The sequence below is a fragment of the Pleurodeles waltl genome, chromosome 7 (assembly GCF_031143425.1).
Source record: "Pleurodeles waltl isolate 20211129_DDA chromosome 7, aPleWal1.hap1.20221129, whole genome shotgun sequence".
NCBI classification, from domain to species: domain Eukaryota; kingdom Metazoa; phylum Chordata; class Amphibia; order Caudata; family Salamandridae; genus Pleurodeles; species Pleurodeles waltl.
This window is the reverse complement of record NC_090446.1, coordinates 598,435,247-598,454,934: the sequence shown is the minus strand read 5'-3', so window position 1 is coordinate 598,454,934 and position 19,688 is coordinate 598,435,247.

Here is a 19,688-nt window from a genome sequence, read left to right as displayed (position 1 = left end):
ATGAATGGATAGGTAGCCTGTCTGCCTGCCTCTCTCTTTCTTCCACGCCCCCACCACCACCCTCCCTCCCCACCCCTCCCCACCCCATCGCTGGTTCTCTCTCTCACACACCACAACTCTCCCTTTGCCAAGACAGTTTGGGAGCAGCTGACTCGCTCTCTGAGACTTAAGCCTGTAGGGTCGCCTTCAGTGCTTAATGTGTGCAAGAGGTGGGCACTGCCACTCATTTCTGGACGCTAATGCTTATTATTCATCACGACAAAGAAATGCACCAGGGGAGAAAGAAGGCGGAGGAGGAAAAAAGCAAATATGAAAGAAAGAGAAAGCAGAGATGAAAGAAACCTCTGCAGGAGTTCGATGAAAAGGCAAGCACTGCATTTAGAATGGGCAGGGAGGGCTCCCAAGAAAATCTTCAGGGCCCTGCAGTTCCTTTTATATATCGTGAGTGGTGGTTTTATCTTTCATGTGTCACATGGTGCTAAAAGTCAGGATGTGGGGCGCTGCAGCAGCTCAGACATTCTTGAAGGAGAAAAGGTTTTTTGTAACAAAGATCCCCAGTGTTGAAGGCAGAACAAACAGCTGCTAATTTTTAGGTCTGGCCTGCGACAGTGCATGTGCTGTGTGGCGAGTTTTTTTTTTTTTTGTAGTCTTAGATAGCGCGAACTCGACCCGAAGGTATTGGAGTACTTTACATGAGCACAAGTAATGTTACACAAGGACACATTCATTCATAGTCGGAGCTGTAGGGGCACGGGGACACGCAAACATAGATTTAAATGAGACATGACAGTAACTTGCGTACTGCTACGCTTGTTGTTGGTGGGTCAAATGATGGTATAAAACGGCGCTTTGTAGCTGAAGGTTTAAAAACTTTGAAGACAGATATTATCTGCATGCAGGAGACGCATATTACTGGCTCCAAAAAACACCTGCTGGAATTCCCGGGGTATCAGTTATTGGCATATACTACTCAGGGCTCAACAACAAAGGGAGTGGCAGTGTTGGCACGTAGAAAAATGATAGAAGTGGTTAAGAGATCTTCGGACAAGCTGGGCTGATGGGTGATTTTAGAATGTTCAGTAGGCAGGTCTAGATTTTCCCTCTGCTCAATTTATGGATCGAATCTTGATGAATCGGAAGTAACTGATTTCATTAATATCGAACTAACAGCATAGGCTTTACCACTTATTGTATGTGGGGATCTGAATATTCATATCAACAGTAATCTGCCTATACAGCAGCAGGAGCGATATATAGGGTGGACACTGAAAGTATATCAGGCTTTGCAAACATTGATTGTGAGTCATGGGTTGTTTGATGCATGGCAGCAATGTAAGGCTCCCGAGCCTGGCTTTACTTTTTTTTTTATCTCCATAAGAAATCTGTGAGGCTAGATTATTTTTTATTATCTACTTCATTATCCGAGGGGTTATTGATCGATAAGCACCCAAGAATAATGTCTGATCAGAATCCTCTGGTAATAGAATTGTCGGCTTTAAATAAGGCACAACATCCTAAGACACGGTCATTTGACAGGGGATTGCTGGTGGATCAAGGATACATTACACATATGAAAAAGTAGATACCTGATTTTCTGGAAACCAATCAAGGCTCTGCCCTGAGTGGGATGGTTTGGGACACCTTAAAGGCAGGAATCCGAGGGGAGACCTTAAGTTATAGTTTAAGAAAGGGTAAGCTACACTCAAAATTAATAAATACTGTCCAGGTTGGAATGGTAACTTTAGAAGCAAAGATAGCGGAGGCGACCAAAAACAACCTACCCATGCAGGGAATTCTAAATCAAATTGCAGCAGTAAGGGCTAGAATTATGCAGTTTTATTTAGAGCATGACATTGCCAACATGCAGACACATCGACAGGAATGTTATGAGTCTAGCAAAAAGGTTGGAAGGCTTTTGGCCTTTAAAACTAGACAAAACATATTGTGCGGTGTTATCAATGCGATCAAAGATAAAGACGGACAGATAGTGACGGGAAAGTGAACAGTTTTAAGGGTGTTTAGACAGTATTACCATACACTATATCAACAGGAGGCCCAGGTTGACCATACACTTGAACGCAAGGTTAATCTATATCTTGATGAAACCCCCTTGGGACGATTGTACAATGAGGATAGGGGTCAGCTTGCTATGACTATCACATTCGATCAGATAGCAGCTGCATTGAAGTCATTGGCCAGTGGAAAGGCGGCAAGGCCAGATATGATTCCCTTGCAATTCTTTAAGGTGTTTTATCAGGAATTGAGCAATGATCTTCTTATATTATTTAAGGCAGTCCAAGACGGTACACCTGCCCCGGCATCATGGCTTTCAGCAAATAAAACAATTTTTCTGAAAAAAGAGAAAGACCTGTTATTACCAAGCTCTTATCGCCCTATTTCTTTAATTAACAGGCATGCTAAACTATACACAAAGTCCTTGCCACCAGGCTATCTCAAGTGATTGATAAGCTGGTTTCCCCTTGGCAGCATGGCTTTATTCTGGGCAGAGGTACTACTGATCATGTGAGGCGGGCCATAGCAATGCTAGACTATGCTCAAGCTGTGAGGGCACCGATGTCGCTAATTTTGTTAGACGTGGAAAAGGTTTTGATCGGGTGAATTGGGTTTATTTATGGGCGACTCTTTCTAAATACAATATTGACCCTGCCTTTATTAGGGCCATTCAGGGTCTGTATCAGAACCCAAATGCAAGGGAACAAATGTCCAGGGTAGGATCTGAAACGTTTTGTATTACAAGGGGCGCAAGGCAGGGTTGTCCCTGCTCACCACTGCTTTTTGCGCTTTATGTTGACCCTCTTATAAGAAAGCTGCTAGACAATAAGCTTATTGTCTCAATGGAAATGACTGAGGGAAACGTTAAAACATTAGCATATGCAGATAATATTGCTATAGTGTCACCAGACCCAGAGACACCGTTAATAGAAATAGAGAAGGAAACACGCAAATTTGGGGAGTTATCTGGTTATCTTTTAAATAGGGCCAAATGTCAGATAATGGTTAATGAATGAGTAACTTTAGAGGATGAGTGGAAAGCAGTGCAAGTAACCTATTTAGGGGTTAGACTAGCAGCCAAGTTGGATAATATTGTTGATAATATTGATGAAGAGGTGTGTGCAGGTCAGTGTCAGACTGCAAGCCCAACGCTATCAAACTCTATTTAATCTATAACAGTGGTTCCCAACCTTTTGACTTCTGTGGACCCCGACTTTATCATTACTAGAACCCGGGGACCCCCACTGATTCATTATTGGAATCCGGGGACCCCCCAATGAGTCATTACTGAAAGCTGGGAACCTAATCTGTTAATATTTTTTAAATTTTTAAGCAGTTGCGGACCCCCTGAAAAAGCTTAGTGAACCCCCAGGGGTCCCCGGACCACAGGTTGGGAACCACTGATCTATAATATACCCCTGCCAGAATGTCCAAATGGGGGAAGTCCAAAGGGATTTGCTGCCCCCGGTGCAACAGCACGCAAGCAGACTTAGTTCATATGTTTTTTTGTTGCGATAAGCTCCAAATCTTTTTTTTCAACATTACAGAGTTTTTGGTGAAGATAGATCAACAGGTGGACGGTCTAACATCACAACTTGTACCATTGGGGATTGATGAAAAGGTGTGGCAGGCCAATCTCAAGGCTTTCTGTTTTTGGCCATGGCGGTTACGCGGTGCTGTATTGCTTCAGACTGGTTAAATCCCAAACCGCCAAAGTTTAACCAATGGCTGGCTCATATTCTTTCCATGTATTACCTTGAGTTGGGCTTTTATGCATTGAAGGGTCATGAACGTAGGAAGTGGGGTATGAAATTGTGGGCTCCACTAACTCAATGGCTAAGTAAAACATAGATGGCTCACCTATGAATGGTGTTTTATGTGGACTTCGGATTGTGATAATTTCTTTAGTCTCCTGACAGCAGTACATTACGTAACAATATGGAAATTGATGTGCAGTCTTTTTCTGTTCTCTGCTAATTGGCTTTTGTACCCTATTGTGCGCAATTAACAATAAAAATCTACAAAAAAAAAGTTTTGGTGGGCGCAGGGAGACTCAGGCCCTCATTAGGAGTTTGGCAGGTGGAAAGGGCCACCTGCCAAACTCCCACAGGTCAGGAGACCGCCATCGGAGTCTAATTCCCGCTGGCCCTATTATGAGTTTCATGCTGGCCAGAAACACAGTTTCCGCCCGCTGGCCCAGTGGGAAATGCGTAACATTGATGCCAGCTCATAATACGGCCAGCGGCAATGCTGTTGTGCGTCGGGTGTACGAGCACTCGTCTGTGCGCAACAGGACTGGGCAGGGGGGACCCTGCACTGCCCATACCAACTGCATGGGCAGTGCAGGCCCCCACTGGGCCTCCCGGGACCCTATCTCCGCCAGCATTTACATAGCAGTGAAACTGCCATGTAAATGCCGGTGGACAGAGGGATCGTCATCCTCAGGCAGTGTTGCTTGCAGTGCTGCCCTGGCGGATTGGGAATGCTGGCACTAAGGACCTGATTTATGAAACGTTAGCGCTAACTTTTCATAAATCAGGCCCTAAGTGCCCTAAGTGATTTGCCCAGAATCACAGGATGTTGAGCCATGGCCTAGACTCGAACCTGGTTCCCCAACTCCAAGGTCGGCAGCTCTGGCCTTTACACCACATCTTCTTCCAAAAAAGTACCTGGGAGCCCACCTATTATGTACCATTGTTTAGCTTCCTCATCAGTCTCATTTCTTTTGTTTTCATTCATCTCCGACAGCTGGTTTCATTTTACCGGTCGCTCCAGAAGGCTGTGGGAGGTTTTTGGTTTCATCCCTTTAGATTTGATACAACACACATACAGTGTCTTCAAGCCGCATACATGCTTGCACAGTGTCATTTCTTGTTAACTTTATCTTCAAAGAGTTTCAGACAATTTCATGTTAAATTTTGCATGTCTGCCAAACAGAAATTACCAGTCCAATCTCACCTACTACTTTGTCTGCGGAATTATTGACCAGTATTTCTATAATTAACTGAATAAAACAGAATAATAACATAAAGACTCACTATTTTACAACGTATACATGAAAAAGATATATTAAATTTGACAATCGGATTCAGTCATCACGGCTAATCGACCTTCTTTTTTTTCAGGACTTGTGCCCAGGGGCGCAGCTTGGTCAATAATAGTGAGGGGTGTGAGCTCAGATTTCCTAACAATCACTCTGCGATATCTTGTTAAAACCCATTATATGAGAAGCACAACATGAGGAGAACTTAAAGAGTAGTGGAAAGAGACATGAGGACAGATGGGTAGGGGCACTTAAAACACAATATTTTTCCAACTAATCAACATTTGAGGCCTTCAATACAGAGAGTGTGAGTGATTTTGCCAATGTGGGCATATATATAAATCCAAAGTGAAATCTGACAGACAATTGACCATACCCGACTAAAAGCACTTGTACCCAACTATTTACAACAAAATACATTTTTAGGGGGGTGTAACACCCCAAACACCTCCTCGAAGCTACCCCCTACCTGTTCCCTGGATGGGGCAATATTTTTCCCAGGTTGCCAACAGCCATAGACTAAACACATTTTAAAACAGGAATGCAGAGGTTCATCTGGGACAATGCTCAGCTGCCGTTATGGGGTTGGCATAACACAACCCCTCCATCTCAAATGCTGCCTCTGTACAACATGTATACATTCAGGCTCGGAATGGCAAGGTTGGCAATCGGACATGAGCCGATGGGCCTGTGGCTGAGGCCAGATGGTGGGCTGTTGTGTCTCTTTCCTGCCCCCTTTCACTGAAAGTCAAACTGCCACTGAATCTCGTGGCACATTCAGGGGCTCACCCATACACTTTTCTGAATGTCAGGCAGCCTTCTGGAGGTATCTGCGGCCACAGAGTGATGACATGCCTGATTCAGCGATTTAAGTTGCATAGCCTGTGGGTTTTCATGTTCTACATATTCTATACCCCTATTTTTTATTTCTACAGTACCTAGTCATCTTCTTACTGCACTTCATTTTGCCCAGCGTGCCCATATCAACAGTGCACTCAGCAACCTCTTGCTCTGGAAGCCAGAAAAAATTGTGGTGTTTTTGCGTTCTTGCACTCTGTGCCTTGTTTGATGTGCAGTGTCACCCCCACCCCCTATTGCCAGGCCATCACTTTCAGGCCATGGTGGGCGTGAGCTTGCAGTGGCCTCCCAAGGGGACCATTCAACCCCTAGAGCAGCAGCAGCCTTGTGCTTTTCTTGAACCCTCCCCTGCCAGACCATCGCTCTGAGGCTATAGTGGGTTGTGACGGGGGTAAGAAAAGTGGCCTCGCTAGGGGCCAGGTATTCGTCGTCACATCGGTTCCAGCATCCTTATTTCCTTGGTGGGGGGGGAGGGGTGTGTTTACAATAGGCCTCACTGACAGAAAAATAAACATACGATATTACCTTATAGTCAAAGCTGTGATGCTGAAAATGGGGAAGGAGGTTTGAATTACAGCGTCAGCTCAATATCCTGTGATTCTGGGCAAATCACTCAATCTCCCTACTTTAAATAAAATGAATTTGATCTTGTGCAATGTAACTGGTGCTCCTGTAAATTGATCTCATGCCTTTGGGCCGAGTTAACACTATGTAAAACTACAAAAAAAAATAAAGATTCAGAATTGTGGGCCCCTTTTTTTGGGAGTGCTCGGGCCTAAATGTGATTCCAATCTGTCCCTGTATGCATATTTAGATACTTGTGCACAAATAATAAAATCTGGAGAATGATCTCAAACCAGGGCAGCTGCAACTACCAGAGCTTTCCGGGTCTGGTCCGTCCTGGGAATTTGGCTCGAATGTCTTGTGGGAATTAACTTTTGTAACATTTTATTTGCAAACTGTGTACATCTTCTAATTTGATGCGAAAAGCCTCCTTTGTGACGAGGCAGACTAACAAAATGTACCAACTCGAGGGTTCGAGTCAAGGGTAGACGTAGGTAAACACCATCTACCCTCTGTTTTCAGACAGTAGACACAGTCTACCCCTGCTGCAAAACTGGATGCTTTCAGGGGAGTGCCACATTCCTTTACTACTTCTCCTGGAATTCACAGAAATATGCTAAGCTCGCCCTTTGTAATTTTCTGACACTGGGACACCTTCAGCAGCATCTGCACCTTGTCTACTTTTGTTCTGAGCAGCAACGTGCAGATGGAGAGGGGCCTATCAGATGCTAGCTTCGCCCATAACAAAGGCTGAAGTTAAGGGGCCATTAGGCCTCTTTTTGTTGGAGTAGGACCCTCACACATAGATGCGATGGAGGGAAAACAAAGAAGGCTCACAACTTATCACTTCACAGATAAGAGAGAAATGCTTTTGACTTTGTTCAGTCCCTGCATGCATACACTGAAAGAATGCCAGATGCCTTGGTCGCCCTATTATTGCTAAAGTGCTATAAAAGAGACAAAACAAAATAGTGGTATTTAAATTGTTATTTGTGTACTTGTGATGTCAAGCTCTCCGACACCCTGCATTGGTATGATTAATGCTACTACTCCTCCCAGTGCAGGGTGTCAAAGTGCTTTACATTGCATGTACAGATTATATATTGATACTAAATAATATGTGTGTACATCAATAAAAAGGATGTGTTACATAAGACAGTGAGGGTTACAAGGTGTAGGAGCCCCATGTCCTTCATACCTCACAGTGCTTTATTAGAAGGATTACAATTTATGAACTGCAAGTAGCAAAAGGTTCTCTGTCTTGAAAGCAGTAACCCACTTACCCATTTACATAAAATAGAAATCTGTCATTAGCGTGTTACATAATGTGCTTTGCAGGATACATATTAACCCTCTATGCTACTTTCATTCAAACCTGGGTCTAGGCAAAACACAGATCTCTCCAGAAAATGCTTTAATATCCAGAGTTATCTTTCCATTATTATTCCCAGAGATTTACTGGGTACACAAATATCTCTGTATTAGACGACTTAACCCCATAGGATATCTTAAAATACAGACATTGCAACCAATTAAGCAGAACATGTTTACTGTTACATTTCTTTGTAGCAGGGTTTGAAAAAACATAAATGTATAAGTTGAGGCCCAGATTTTGCGTTGGGTTGTGTCAGTGTTTTGGCACAGCCCCAATCCAAAATCTCATTTGTTAAATATTGGAATGCACTCACCTGTACCCATGATAGACCTGCTAAACTAATGTGTGGTCTTAAGATCTGATGTCACTTCCTGTGAGGTCATGGGTTGTGATGCCACTTCCTGTGATGCCATATGTGATGCCATGCACCCTGATGTTACGCACTGTGATGTCACGTGCCATGATGTCACTTACATGCTGCCTCTCTTAGTTAGTCCCCCTACTTCTATTTTTCTTTTTTAGAACTTGTGCCCTGAGAGGAAACGTTGATTTGTGCAGGTTACCAAATACTGATATATTTTTTAAATTACTTTGTGTTATTTTCAGAGTATTGAGCTAGAAAACCTTGTTGTTAACATTCTCAGTCAGTGCAGAGCTGCCTTGTATGAAGTGGGACTGAAGCACTTAAAAGAGCAGCTTCATCATTCACATTGTCATACTAACCCGCCTTCATTATTCACCTGCATTTGCAGAAACGTCTATGCACGATTCTCCGGTTAATGTTAAACTGCTCACACAGAGTAATAGCATGTTGCTATGACCCATTTTAAAATCCTCTACTTTGTTGGCACTGGAACCCATGATCTGTTATGCATTAAAGAGTTGCTGGTTTAACACAGTAGGCTAGTCATCCAGTTTGCATGAAAAACACATAGAGGTAAAATGCCTTATTGAGGTTAATGACACTGGGAGTCTGGCTCCAAGCTACTTGACAATCTTAATAGGCAAGCATTTCCCCAAAAAACAATTCAAGTGCTATAACAGGTGCCTCCGTTTGCAACAAATGCTACTGTTTGGGATGTTTTGCAAGTTTTAAAACTGAAAGTGAAGTTGTATTTCCTGGAATGAGTGACAGCCTGTTGCCCACCTGATCATGACGAAGTGCTGTCTTGTACTACTGCTAGTCCCAGGGACACTTTCCCTGGCTTGCACCATGGCATCCTTTGTATGCTGCTTTGTACTGCTCTTTTGTCTGTCTCTCCCTGTGACGTAGCTCCCAGGTTTCCCAGGTTTATGTCTGCTATGCTGGTCTAGTCCAGGTTTTGTCTTTGAATTCTGGGCGTGTAGTCCTATCCTATGATGGAATAAACAAAACTACAAGTCTCTGGATAAGAAAAAGCCTTGGACTGGAACAGCACCACGCATGGACCTGAGAAACTTCACAGGGCTGCTGTGAGGATTCACTAGAGACAAAAGAAACAGTTAACATGGGCAGACATTCTCCGTACCACCACCTCTATAAGATGGTCCAGCAACAATCTTCATTTAAAGCCAGCATGACGTTGTCCAAGCCCCTCCTTTAGAGTAGCAATATTGGGTTCCTTTTGGTTCGCTTTTGGTTAGAGTGTTCTAAAAATCTGGCAACACTAGAAGGGAGTTTGTAGTGTTTTGAAACTGTTTATAAAGGAATACCCTAGCGTGCACTGCTGACATAAATCTTATTGGTGTCCCATTTTGTCAGCCTTTTCTGCCCCCCCAACCATGATCCATAATTATTAAATGGCCCTTTTTATCAAAACTAAAAAACGCTTAGCGTGGAGGACCAGTGAGTACCGGGAGGGTCAGGAATACTTGAAGAAGAGCAGTTAGAGTGCGGGTGGAGGGTTGGTGTTATTTTAAGAGTCTGCACTTCCTGCACAAGATACTAAATAGGATTGTAAAAAAAGGTATCTTTTCTATTGTAACATGTATTTTCAGTTTTTGTTTACTTTAATTAGTAGACATGGCTCATTACTACATTTAAAAGTGTTTTGCATTTATATTAGCTGTTTGAAGTATGGACAGATAAAGGCTTGAAATACTCACTTTAGCTTGATTTTGATAATTACTGATTTCACCCACTTCATTATTATATGTTGAAATGTTCTTCATGTTTTCTTTTATTACTGTTGCTCACAGCAGTGTAAGGTGTGGGTATAAAGCTGAAGGAACCATGTACGTAAGGACTTTTCTGCTCAGGTTATATCCCCAAGTACGTCCTTCACATAACATTTATAGATCAAATCTGTTTATTAAGTTTTCAATTTTAGAACATCGCACTTATACATATACTACATCACTATATTGCGAACAGGCGCATCGTTAGCATATTACATGCAAGACAATGAAAGAAAAAACAAGAAAAAAGATAATACAGTGAACACAACTATGTTTCCCCACTGCTGGTTGGATATACATTAATCAAACTATCTCAGGCTCTAATATCATGTGTTACAAATCCAGATTTACCCTCTCTTCGAAGGTGACCTCCCAGGCAATCAATTCAAGTTAAGAACCCTCAGATAGGTTGGGCATGTCAACTCCGAAAACTCCCCAGATAAAATACGTAGAAACGGTTGCCAAAGTTCCCTAAAGTCCCCGCCCCGCAACTGTGAAGCCAAAGATAGCTTTTCCATGGCGAGAATAAACCATAGCTTGTGCAGCCAAGAGACTGTTGACGGGATCTGCTCTGTCCCCCACACTGATAGCAAACGTTGTACGACCGCATTCAAAGCCAGGGCCATCTGCCGACCCTTCAAAGATCTTAGGGGAAAAGTGAGCGGATTCGGTAGACCAAGCAAAACATACGCAGGGAATCTGGGGATCTGGGTATCAAATGCCCTGTCCACGGTGTCTATTATGTCCTTCCAATACCTGTGCAACTTGCGGCAATGCCATAGTAGGTGCACAAGCGTGCCCCCCCCCCCCCCATACCCCCTCCAACAGCTACCAGATTTATCATGATTCCAAGCATGGATCCTGTTAGGGGTGTAATGCCAGTAGGAGGCTACCTTGTAAGCTGTCTCTGCACCTGCTGCGTTATATGCTGTATGATGCACCCTATAAAAAACACTCTCCCACTCATCCTCCGATAGTTCCCTCTCAAGCTCCTTCTCCCATCTCAATTGACCCCTAGTTTTGATTGGACGGGTCTCTCCCCGCAGGAGGGCATAGAGTTCTGAGACCACGCGCTTATCGTCCTTTTTCATTAAAATCCATTTTTCAAATGGGGTTAACGTCCTGTTGATTAATATCCTATTGGCCGGGAGCAGTGCCCAGTGTCTTACTTGATAGTACATCATCCTATCGGCTTTAGTCAGGCCATATTGCTCCATCAGCCGATCAAAGGGGATAACCCCATGCTCGTCTAATAGGTTTCCTGCCCTTTTGCATCCCCCCTCATACCACCGACGCAATGCCTCCGGCTGTAAGCCCGGGCCAAAGTCAGGGTTCGCGCCCAGTGGAGTCAGCGGAGACGGGAAAGTCGTCAGGCCCCCTCTGCCGGCCACCCGATCCCACACTCTCATCGTAACCTCCGTGATCGGGGATATATATAGCCCCTGCGCCCTATGACGGCGCCTAAAGCAAGGTTCCTTCCATATGTGAGAGCCCGCCACTGCTTGATCCATGAAACACCAATGCTTCTCCGAGGCTGGCCGGCTCCATTCCAAAAGAAAGTGCAGCTGTGCTGCCTGAAAGTATCGAAGGAGGCATGGGACCGCCAGCCCACCCTCCCTCTTAGGACGGTACAGAGCCTGCCGTGATACCCGCGCCGCCTTTCCGTCCCAAATAAATCTTAAGACCGCTGTTTGGAGGGATGCTATCGTCCTCAGGGGCGGTTCCAGCGGGAGCACCTGGAACAGATAAAGTATACGCGGCAGAATGGTCATCTTCACCGCTGCAACCCTACCCAACCAAGAAAGTTTAAGCCTCCTCATGATTCCAAGTTGCGCTGCACCTCTTGCGTTAATTTCGAATAGTTTAACCTTGCCATACTGGCAACCGTGGCGCCCAGCTCAATCCCAAGGTATGGGAGCCCCGAGGAGGACCATGTGAAATGGAAACGGGCCCTCAGGTCCCTTTCATGCTCCGCAGGGATAAACCGGCCCAGGGCCTGCGATTTAAGCATGTTCATACGGAACCCCAAAACCCGCCCAAATTCCTCAATAACACCCATTAGTGTCGGCAGTGAGTTCACGGGCTCCGCCAAAGTAAAAATAACATCGGCCGCCTACAGCGAGATGAGGTGCTCATCCCCCCCGAACCTCATGCCCTTGATCAGAGGATTGTCCCGGAACCTCTGAGCCAGCTCCATGTAAAGCACAAACAAAAGGGGCGAAAGAGGACACCCCTGCCTGGTACCTCTTTGGACAGTGAAAGGCAAAGAAAGAGTCCCATTGACCCGGACCGCTGCCCTAGGTTCTTGATAAATACATCGAATCCATGTTAGAAAACCTGAGCCCAATCCATAGCGTTTGAGCACCCTGAACAGGTATGGCCAATGGACCCTATCAAAGGCCTTCTCAACGTCAACTGACAGGAAGAGCGCTGCCTTACGGGAATGCTCCGTTTTATCCAAGAAATGGAGCAATCGCTTGGTATTGTCGCTGCACTGCCTATGAAGTATAAACCCCAATTGGTCGGGGTCCACAAGCCCCGGCATGTAATAATGGAGATGGTGTGCCAAAATACCGGTAAACAGTTTGGCATCAATATTCAGGAGGGAGATCGGCCTATACGAAGCGCATTCCTCGGGATCCTTCCCCGGTTTCGGAATAACTACGATAGTGGCTTCTAACATACTAGGCGAAAGCACACCCGTCTGCGGAAAAGAGTTAAAAAGTCGCACAAGGACAGGAACAAGTTCTGCACAGAAGGATTTATAGAAAAGCGCGGAAAACCCGTCAGGGCCAGGTGACTTCCCAATCTGCAAGCGAGCAATCGCAGATATCACCTCCTCAGCCCTTATAGGATGATCTAGCGAGGCACAGTCCGTCGCCGACATAGGTGTGATTGCTATGCCCTCTAAGAAGGATTCTGGGGCTACGTCGCCGGGCATCTCAGCCATATACAGACTTCGATAGAATTCCGCAAAAGCCTGCGCTATTTGGTCGCTCATACGTGCCTCCGCCCCCGAAGGGGATTGTACCATTTTTATCACAGACGCTGCGCGCTGTGCTCTCAACCTATGCGCCAGTAGCTTGCCGGCCTTATTGCTTCCTACATAATACTTATGCTTGAGTCGGACTACCGCATACTATGCCATGTCCCAATCCAACCGGCTCAGCTGCTTCCGGACCCTCTCTGGCTCTCGCCATATTCTAGGAGCGCCGGTACGCTTATGTGAGCGCTCCAACAACCTCACCCGCTGCTCCAGGTCCCCCCGGAGTCGGGTCCTTGCCTTGTTATCCCTAGAAGAGAGCGACATCACCTCCCACCTCAGGACAGCCTTCAACGCCTCCCACAGTGTTGCAATGCTTGTTGTCCCGTTGTCATTAAAGCTAAGATAATCTATTATAGCCCTTCGGATCGCCTCAACCGTTTCTCCATTCTGAAGCATCGAGACTCTAAATCGCCATCCTGATGGACCAACCCTTTCCATGTTTATGTGAATCTCGACTGTTATCGGAGCATGATCCGACAAGGCCCGCAGCTAAATCGCCAGGTCTCTAAACCTGGGGAGAAGCTCCTGAGATGCCAGAAAGAGGTCTAGTCTAGCATATGTTTTGGTTTCCAGTGAGTAGAAGGAGTAATCCCTCAACGTGGGGTGCGCCCTCCTCCACACATCCACCAGCCCACACTCCTTAAGCCACTGCCCCCCAGCATCCGACAAGGACCCAGTCTGACCATACCGTTGACCTGAGCGATCCAGGTCCACATCCATTACCAAATTAAAATCACCTCCCAGCAATATGGCACCGTCCGGGGACTGCAAAATCGGTGTCAAAGACTGTTTCAAGAAGGCCTCCTGACGGGAATTGGGTGCATATAGGGAAGCGATCATGAGAGTGAAACCCCCCAATCGGATCCGCAAGGACAAGAGCCTCCCCGGGACCTCATGCGCTTTGGATATTACTTCCCCGGGGAATGTGCGTGAAAAAAGTATTGCCATCCCTGCATGCTTTGACGGCAGGGAGGACCAAAACTGCCTGGGAAACCACTTGGAACGCATACGGAAGGTATCCTTAAGGACAAGGTGCGTCTCTTGCAGGAGGCATACATGCCTTCCAGATCTCTCTAAGGCTGAGAGAATAGCTAGCCTCTTAGTAGGGTTATTTAACCCCTTAACATTTAAGCTTATACATTTGATGGTCATAACCTAGACTGAAAAAAGCATGCCAGGGAGACAAGAGCACAGCCTGGGGCTACCTTTCACAGGAACATCTAAACCGCCTAGTGCAAGCAGGCCTAGAGATGCCTTCTCAGAAGACCAGCATCGCGGGGGAAACCAACAGCAAAAAAACAAACAGCACAACAGGTACATGTGACACAAAAGTCCTCGGACGTCCCTCCTTGCGAGGCAAAATCTCCACGGGGCAGTAAGTTCCATACTATCAGTAACTTGATCCATTGCCCCTGCCGCCCCGACCTTCTGCAAACATCAACATATTATGACAACTGTGGTTCACAGTACTCCCAGGCGCCCCCGGGCACCCAGACTAGGCTGACGTGCCGGCCGCCACACTGCTCAAGGTGGCTTCTCTCTCCGAGCGCCGCTCCAATGCCGTCGGGCGCTGCAACTTCCTCTTCTTCTCTCTTCTCCGCCACCGAGGGGGGCCCCCCACCGATAGAGCCGCCCCCTCACTCGCCCAAGGCCCAGGACACGACCAGCCTCCGCGACTGATTTCACTTACCGAAGCTGCTCCTCCCAGCGAAAGACCAGGCAAAATGGGTGGCCCCAGGATTAGGACACATTATGTGCCCTCAAGTGATCCGTGATCGGCCTGAACTCTCTCCGCTTCTGCAGAGTCCGCACTGATAGATCCTGGAAGAGCTGGAGCTCATGCCCTCGAAAGAGGACCGACGGGAGGTTACGGGCCCGCTGTAGAATCTTTTCTTTGAGGACAAAATTGTGGAGACAGGCCAAAATGTCTGGGGGGCGGTCTCCAGGGGCCCCCGCGCGCCCAGCACGATGCACGCAGTCCAAGACTACCTCCTGTGTCTCTTCGGTGCCAAGCAGGGAGCGAAACAAATCCATCACATAGCCCCCAATGTCCCCCTTTTCGGCACCCACCGGGGCCCCCCGGATACGGATATTTTGTCTCCTCGAGCGATTTTCCAAGTCCTCAACCGCCATCTGGAGGAGGTCCTGTTGTTCTCAGAGGCGGACTACCTCCTGTTGCAGGCCCGCAACCTCTTCACCACGAGGGATCTCACTATCTTCTAGCTGCGATACCCGTTCGCCCAGGGAGGAGACTTCTCCTCGTATCTCCTTTACCTCCCGTGATATGTCCCTTCGCAGCTCCTGTATGTCCCCTCAAAGTGACTCAAACAGGGAGGTCAGAAAACCCTTCATCACTGAAGAGTTCTCCTCTGGCTCCATCTCAATTCAACTTTCCAAGGCCCTCGTCTCAGGTAAGTCCTCCATCATATGCCACGGCGTGGAGCGCGCCCCTGCCAACATGTCCCGCACTGAGCGCTCGCGTTTGGGTTTTCGATGTCGCCATGGCGCGCCGGGCTGATCTCAACTCACCAGCTCAACTCCGTGGGACCACCAAAATCACTTTACCAAAGCCGGTCTTTGTGCATCACTCCCTTCGGAACGACACCAGGGCACAGCTTCCAGACGCCACCAGGCACCACGGGCCTCTCCGTTCGCCCAGGCACAGATCTGCAGGCCAGCCCAGGCAAAATTTCAGGTGTTGGGGTTTACAACCCAAAAGTCCAGGAACCAAGTCCCCGCCATCCACCAACTCTCGCGGCTCACCAATCTCACTCCAGGGCGCCCAATAATGAAGTCTCCGCCGGTCACCGCCAGTCTAGATGGGCTCCAGAAACCCCTTTCGCCATTCAGGCACCACCAGCATCCAGCGCCAGGCCCCTCAGCACGTTCCGGTCATCGGAGGGCCCCAGGAGGGCTCCCAAACTCTCAAACCCCAGGGCCCCGGCTCCAGGGGACCCCAAGGGGAAGGCCCGTCTCGCTGCTCAGGCAGCGCCCCACGCTGCGCCGCGCCCTCGCCCAGGCTGTCAGGCCAAGCCCCGCTCTTCCCGCCGACGCGGCAGAACCCGGCTCCGACCGGCACCGCCGCACCCGGGACACCCGGGGAAAGCCGCACTACACGGGGGAAGCCTCCAGGCCTCCCCCAGGCTGGTCACAGGTCGCTACTTCGGGCCGAAGCGGCGGAGCGCAATAAGGAACGTCCTAGCGCTCCGCCATCTTCACATAACATTTAAACTAACAGCTGCAGAAAAAACACCTTATCAGGTCCCTCACACAAATTCATAAGAGTAATTTTGAGTATGTATAATTTGCGGTAGTTTAGACAAATGGCACTGTGGGTTTGTTTACTGTCATATTCTTGCCAGTGTCTTGGTACAGTGATTGCCAGTGTCTTGGTGGACTGTGGCGAAGGCACACCACTTACATATATCCTCCTTGAGTAAGAAATAAGACTTAATCCCTGGGGATCACGATTTAATGGTTTGATTACTTACTGGTAATCATTAGCACTGTGATTCTCGCTCCTTTGTCCCAATACTTATGTGAACACCCTTTCACCTATAACTTTCTCATTATGTGGGCATGTTCTGTGATGCCAGATCTCCAATTTATTTTCATTATTCCTTGCACCAGGGACCACAAATTGTTCCATACAGCAGACCCAGACGACCTTTCCAACTACCGCCCCATCTCCCTCCTCCCTTTCCCAGCCAAGGTCACGGAAATACTAGTCAACTCCCACCTATCCAACTTCCTCGAGGCAAACCATTCACTCGACCCCTCCCAATCTGGGTTCCGCAAGAACCACAGCACGGAAACCGCTCTCATCGCATGCACCGACAAAATAAGATCCAGAGTCGACATGGGCGAGACCGTAGTACTCATACTCCTGGACCTCTCAGCAGCCTTTGACACTGTCTGCCACCACACACTCCGTACACGACTCCACGACGCCGGGATCCGCCACAAAGCCCTGGACTGGCTCACCTCCTTCCTTACCGACAGAACCCAAAAAGTCTGTCTCCCACCCTTCCAATCCTCCACCACCAAAATCACCTGCGGAGTCCCACAAGGCTCCTGCCTCAGCCCCACACTCTTTAACATCTACATGGCCCCACTAGCCAACATCCTCAAACCCCACGGCATCACCATCCTCTCATACGCTGATGACACACAACTCATTTTTTCCCTCACCTGCAACCCCGCCACCGCCAAAACCAACCTACATGCTGCACTCCTTGACACCGCTGCCTGGATGACAGCCAACCACCTTAAACTCAACTCCAACAAAACCGAAATAATCATTTTTGGTCCACACAAAAACACTTGGGACCCCTCTTGGTGGCCCACCACGCTAGGCCCCGCACCCAGACCCGCAAACCACGCACGCAACCTCAGTGTCATCCTGGACCCCTCCCTCTCTATGGCCCAACAAATCAACGCCCTCACCTCCTCATGTTTTAACACACTCCGCACACTGAAGAAGACATTCAAATGGATCCCCACAGAAACCAGAAAGACAGTCACCCACGCACTCATCAGCAGCAGGCTTGACTACGGCAACGCCCTCTACGCCGGCACCACACTAAAACTCAAACGCAAACTACAGCGAATCCAGAACTCAGCAGCACGACTCATCCTCGACCTGCCCCACCATGAACATATCTCACCACACCTCAAATCCCTCCACTGGCTCCCCATAGACAAAAGGATCACCTTTAAGATCCTCATCCACGCACACAAATCCCTCCACAACACCGGCCCAACCTACCTCAACGAAAGAGTGACCTTCCACACTCCCACACGCCACCTCCGCTCCGCCGACCTCTCCCTCGCCACAGTTCCTCGCATCAAACACACCACCACTGGAGGCAGATCCTTCTCCTATCTGGCCCCCAAAGCCTGGAACTCCCTCCCCACCCACCTCCGCAAGACCCAGGACCTCCTACTCTTCAGGAAGAACCTTAAAACCTGGCTTTTCGAACAGTGATCTCACCTCCCCTACCCCCCACTTTCCCTCCGCCCCCCCACAGCGCCTTGAGACCCTCACGGGTGAGCAGTGCGCTCTATAAGTCTCTTTGATTGATTGATTGATTGATTGATTGATTGATCTCATTTTCACTAAAGGCAATATGCTCCTCCTTCAGCAGCCAAAATCCCTTCAGCTCTTTGGAATATTTCTATTTATGGGTTCCAGCTTGATGGATATCCATGGATTGTCTCTGAAGTGTTTCTAAGAAATGAATAGCTGGGCCAGCAACTGCCAAAATACCTACACTCTTCTAATTTATGTAGTCTTGCTTTTATGTGCATTCTGTTATTCCGAGAGCCACCCAATTAAACAGAGCTCTCTGCTTACATGTTTACCTGAATCCCCATTTCTCTGTCCTTCTCACATCTAACATGGTCCATCCTCCCACACAGCATGCCCGTGTTGGGTCACATGCCCACTCAAGAGACAACACAGATCACCATGCTCAGAATATCAAATACAGGGCGCAACTTGCATTTTTTTCTTATAATGATCAATGTTTGTAATTGTTGGTGTATATATTGGTGCTATCATGGGCAGATGAATACATTTTATAGTTTACAATTGCAGTTTCTAGCATCCTTCTTGCAGTGTGTTAAATGCTATGTTCTTGGTGCCAACTTTAGTATGCCACAGGCTTAAGTACTGGTCAGCATTACACTTGTTACATTTCTCAATAAATTCTAGTGTACTCGTGATAGACCAACTGAACATGCATGTCACTTCCTGTGAGGTCACTTCAGGTGATGTCATGTGCACTTCTTTTTTTAGGACTTGAGCCCTGACCAACTTGGGTTGCAAACACCATGATGCATGGAAGATCCTTTATATTCTAAAAGTACTCTGAATCATCTTTTATTAAGTTGTTTATCTCGTAGCTTCATGTGCAGAGGTCACCACGCACGCTGGCACCTAGGTAATGTAGCGGCTGTGTCTGCGTGACTTCACACCCCGCCATGTTTGGCCAATGCTGCAGAGCATTGGCAAAAAACATTGACCTATTGGCTTTGCCAGTGCTCGTTTCAATTTCATGACCTCTGCTTGCTTTCCTTTTTGTGCCTCTAGCTGTATGCCTTGAACCAAGGATCAGGAGGTTGGCAAAAGATGCAGCTACATTTTGCCCACTGACCCCTGCTTGCCCCGTGACCATCCGACTTTTTTTTAAGGGAGAAGGGTGGCTACTGATATAGAGAAGATTTAAGAGAGAGTAAACCAGACAACAAGGACATCATTTAGGGGTTGGCTTGCCCCTTGGGACCCCTAACACTGGCCTCAGAGGTGGCAACGTCAGTGCCTGGAACACAGTGGCAGCTCATATTTAAAAAAAATGCTATGAAATGTATGTTGTGTGCGGGCTTGCAGGTGGGCTTGTGTTTAGTGAGAGTGTGTATGTAGGCATGTGTGTCTGTGTGTAGGCACCTGTGTGATGTCACTTCCGCTACCCCTGGCGTTTTGGTAAATTGACGTTAATGCCAAAAAAGTGAAGTATGGGAAAAGTGTCTGTTGTCATATTCGGCCCCGACCTCTAGATTTTGCTTGGTATTGAAAAATATCAGAAAGCAGTATTTGATTGCTAAGAAGCATGCAGGCCTCTTCATGCCTG